Source organism: Condylura cristata, unplaced genomic scaffold (genome assembly GCF_000260355.1).
Source record: "Condylura cristata isolate star-nosed mole 26May11 unplaced genomic scaffold, ConCri1.0 scaffold00034, whole genome shotgun sequence".
Taxonomy (NCBI): Eukaryota; Metazoa; Chordata; class Mammalia; order Eulipotyphla; family Talpidae; genus Condylura; species Condylura cristata.
Genome location: NW_004567135.1, coordinates 1,351,887 through 1,357,081, shown reverse-complemented (window position 1 = coordinate 1,357,081; position 5,195 = coordinate 1,351,887).

Below are 5,195 nucleotides of genomic sequence, written 5' to 3'. Positions count from 1 at the left end.
CACTCTTGCCCAAATCTGACGAGGATGGATTGAACCTTGGCTTAAATGAGCTAACTGTCTGACTTCCCCGAAGTGGCAAGAACTCGCTGTAAGAATTCCATCTAACTTGCCTGCGGGAATGCTCGCTGCACGGGAAACCCTCCGCGGTGGCCTCTGCACCTACCTGACGCTCGCTGCTCCTCTGTGAATGCCATCCTTTCGCGCAGGACCTGAGGCAAAGTGAGCCAGCTGACAAATGTGGAAACTTTCCGCAAGACGTTTCTGATCAACCAGAGAGCAAAGTTCCCGGCAGTCTGTGCCTCGAGTGTCCTTGTTTCCTCAGACATCCGTGAGCACCCCGGCTTCAGGCCGGCGCTGCGCTTGGCGCTTGGTGCGGAGATGCGCGAGCTGCGGCTCTCAGGGAGGCGTCGGGGAGGGCGGGCGTGTGCACCTGTCTGCGCTCCCACTGCTGTTCTACTGACCAGATGGCAGAGACAGACACACACACGGGATACTGCAAAAGTAGCAGGTCAGCCTAGTGGGGCGAGGTCAGGAAAAGCGTCCCAGGAGGGAAGGGAGCAGGCCGACAGCAAACTGTCAGGGGCGAGGGTGAGCCAGGCCCGGCGCGCGAGGCCGGAGACCGGAGCAGAGGCGCGGGGAGGGCAGAGCAGACCGTTGTGCAGAACAGCAAGGACTGCGCAGCACACAGCGGCCTGCAGGGAGGTCGGGGGAGGTGGCTTGCTTTCCTGTTTAATGTTTTGTCTGGTTAGAAGATTTGGCTTTAACCTTGTGCTACCTGGGGCTGCCTGTGGGTTTTCAATCGGGGAATGATACGGTCAGAGTTGCACGTCCGTAGACTGCTCCACGACATGAGTGAAGGCCGGAGTTCAGCAAACCAAAAGGTTGGCTGGCAGCGGCCTTCTAGAAAGCTTGAAATCAGGCTTGATGATAATGCTGCAGAGGAGACACTGACAGGTGTCTAGAACACTTCTCTGGGCTTGAGGGAAGGAGGCGAAGAGCGAAGCCAAGATTTATCATTGAATTGCATTGAATTGGGATAAATGTGAAATAAAGAAAACTAAATCTGTCGAATCAATTACTTTTAAGCTAACTACACAGAACATATTTCTAAACTGTCCAGGGGCAACGAAGGACACACAGCATAATAAGGGACCATGGTAGCTGGTTGTCCTTTTTCAAACTTGGTTATAAAATAAGTAAAAATAGCGATCTCAATGCTTTATGGGAGAACAGAAATTTTCAGAAAAAATTAGTCACCTGTACAAATCCATAGAATGTGTCCTTGGATAACTGATTCCAAGGCATGGGTGTAGGGGAATTTACCCTGCCAACTTTGTCTTAGTGTCATACTCACGATGAAGCTGGACTGTGCAGTTTTGGTTAAATCCTCCTGCTCGTGGGACAGTAGAAAACTAAACACGAGTTCATCCCATTGCAGGAGAGTTCGGCACCCACCCGAGGTTTGCTTACTTTGCTGGGCTCAGAGTCTCTGCCGGGGCATCAAGTCGGGCTGAATTTACCATGCTTTTAACTGGGTTAAAATCTGATGAAAGAAATGAATAGCTTCTTAAAGAATCTAGAAATAGGCCTTCCCTGGTGGCCCAGCAGGTTAGGACGCTGCACCGCGAGCTTCAGTGAGAGTCCATCCCCAGCCCAGGAGGGGCCCCAGGGCGCGGCGGCCCCCTCCGGTCCCCCGCTGCCCCTCGGCAGTGGGCTTCAGTGGATCCGCCGTTCTGCTCCCCGCTCTGTCTCTGGGGAGTCCTCTCACCCCCCCCCCCACACACACACACCTCTGGTCTGTAGCCCAGTTCTTATGTGCATAAATAAATCTTTAAAAATAAAAGAATCTAGGAATAGTAGATGTTTATTTCACTCCTTATGAAAACACCAATAGACCCATTATTTAGTGATCCCCACTTATACTTTCCATTCCTATTTCCATGATCAAAAAGTATAATACAAGTATAACATGTATATATTTATATACACATAGATACACACACACAAATATAACATGTTCACACACATATCTCCGTGCATACATATACAGCCACATATATGTTATATCTGATATATGTATATGGTGTATGTGTGGGCACACACAAACACACAGTTGTTTTCTTCCATTCTCCAAGAGGAAAAGCTTAAGATTTTGAGAAGCAGTTTCCTCCTACAAAAAAGGACAAATATCAACTCTACTGTTTAACGAAATTTATCAGGTAATCTCACTTGCTTATTTTAAATTTCTACTTAGCAGTCTATTTTATTTTTGTTTTTGTAGTATACCTGGCTTGCTTTAATTTTAAAAAAAGATTTATTTATTTGTGCACACAGAACTGGGGTATAGGCCAGAGGTGCAGGGGTGTGAGAGGCTTCACCAGAGACAGAGCGGGGAGCAGAACAGGCAGACGGATGAAGAGGAGCAGCGGGCGGCCAGGAGAGGTCCGCGGAGCCACGTGGTCACCTTCGGGCAGGGATGGAGCTCATGCTGAAGGGCCTTTAGCTTCTTAGAGCTGTGCTTTAAAGGGAGGGCCTGCTTTAATATTTTTAAACTGAAGCCTGAGTAAATATGAATTAATAAAATTATTCTGTAGCATCTATTTTTAATTAACTCATGTACATTATTTTTTTAATAAGTGGAGAATTTTGGAAAGCTGTGAACTAATGACAAATCCAAAGATAGGGTGAGTGATCTTCATAAGGCAATTAAGTCATGTTTTAGTCAGTAGCCAGGTGACTCACAAGTTTCTAAGAGTTGAAGAGCAAACTTCATTAAAAGTTGGTCATCCAATCCAACACTATCATTTTCCAAATAAGCAGAAAAAGCCCAGAAATGTAAAGTGAAGTTTTTCTAGTCCGACAGTAACATGGGTAAAACAAAGTCCTTATTTATTTGTATTTAACAGGATGCCTAGCCCAGTATGTGCTTCTTAAACTAAGTTATTATTGTGATATTATATGTAATATCATTTCCAACTTCTACTTTTAACCAGATCTTTGATATTACTTATATAAATATATATCTAGTTCAGTAGCTATATAAAGTTAGTAATGACTTCATCTATAAACGCACACACACACACACACACACACAGATGTAAAGGCTGGTGAAACTTGGCATAATATTGCCTGAGTCTAGGAGGGTACAGGAATCATCCTGACTCTGCACTTAGAGACCCCCTCAACTCCAGCAGTTTCCCTTCACAGAGCCTGGGAAATTGCGTGATTATTTTAAAAGCCTGTCTCTTCAAAAGAGACTCCAGAAGATTTACTGTTTGCGGAAAAGCTCTTACTTTTAGAGAATGCCAATGACTCGCTTGGGTATTTCTTCCTTTTTAGCTGGAGTTTACTAGGAACAGACTGTTCTGGGGTTGTAGTCTTGTGGTCCGTAGCTGCACTTTCAAAACACATTGATTCAGCCTTTTCCTGCTTCCAATAGCAAAGCTTCCATGCAGTGAAGAAGAGTTCTGCACCTGTGTCAGCATTAATGCAATTTTGCTTCGAGACCTTATAATTTTACTGTCCTTCTGCATGCCTATATTTTTCTCATTAAGTTGTTTGCCAAAACTGTGAAGAAATTAGTATGCACCACACTAGAGAGCAAATCTGATGCAGGTTGCCTTTCTCACGAGTACTAACAAAGACAGACATCACCAATCAATCAGCCGCTGGAGTAGCGCCTGCCTGGAAGTCGACTGCAAGCTGAAGCCTATTTAGGAAACCCGTGACAGACATGAGATTTGATGAATGAGAGACATCTGCGAGGCCTCACAGACCAGAGCAGGCAGGCCAGGAAGCCGTTATGTCCAATTCTGAACTTAATACGGTCTTACAGATTCATGCATAAAAACGGCAACCTACAAGATAAGTCAGCCTTGGGCAACAAGGTAGGGCAGGCAGGAATCTGTGCGCTGCCACAGAGGCTGCGGTCAGTCTGCGGGAGTGTGTTGAAAAAGACAAGGTAAAATGGGGGTGCAAGGAGGCCCCGGGGCGCAGACACTCGCGCGCTGGTGGGTTGGTGGGTCTGAGCGTGACTTCTCTGGGAAACGCCACGACGCTTGGGCCGGGCTGGGGACGCGGCTGGCGAGGCAGCGCCCCGGCGAGGCAGCGCGACTTCTGCAGGCCGCGTGCAGGCCACGGGGAGCCAGCGAGGGGCCGAAGGCCGGGGGTTCCCAAGTGGAAAGCCGAGGTGCGCAGGGGTGCAGCACAGATCAGAACACGGTAAAGCCGGGCAAGGACCCCTGGCCCAGGTGGTCGTCAAGACAGGAGGCGCGAGCGCGGAGTCACGGCGAGCTTCGGGAGGCTTCCATGGGCAGCACCCGCCCCCTGAGCGGCGGCCAGGGTGGGAACCTGAAATCACAGGGGACTGCGCACGCACCCGGGCTTATTTCCCTCCCTGAATTCCAGGGCTTTCGGTTCCCTTTTCATCACACTCGCTGCGCTCAGCTCTCGGACCCCCCTGTCCGGTCCCTGGCGACTGACACTCCACTGCTACTTCCAGAGTTTTCCTGGCCTGGGGCCCGGGCCAAGGTGCCCACGGCTAGTCGGCCCTTCTGGTGAGGTCTCTTACCTGGCGGCGGGTTTTCCTGCAGCACATTTTTGTCAAATTCAAGACATTTCAGAGACTTGTAGCTCCCGCCTTGGTCTGGTCTTACAGGCCCTGTGAGCATCTTCCAGGGCTTGTTGGGGGAGATTCTCCTCCGGCCTCCACCAGAATTTTAGTCCTTCCAAGTAGCTCCTCCTCCTGCCGCCTTTAAAGTAACATTGGCATGAAAAACGGGAAGTAACGGGTCTTTATTTTTTTATTAAAGGAGAAGCATGATAATGAGGTAACAGGCAGGAAAATACCTAGCGCATTTTCAGAAACAGCGTTTTGTCTTTCTAAGTATAATCCTCAGAATCGTGAAGCCCTTAGGGATAATAGTGGAGAACGATTGTGTCCTGCTGGCGATACCTTGAGGGAAAAGCCAGACGGGTGGTTCCAGAGGAGAATGCATCTCCGTGTGTCCATTAGAAGCTTCCCCTGTACTGGCCGAAGCTGCCGACGGTTTATTCATAACATGGCGACGCATTTATCAGCTGTGGCCACGCACGCACGGCCTCTTCTCATCCTTCTATTTTGACATCAAGACGGCAGAACCGGCATTTCCTTGTGCTCTGGGCACATTCTGGGAATACCGGAGCATCTCAAAATA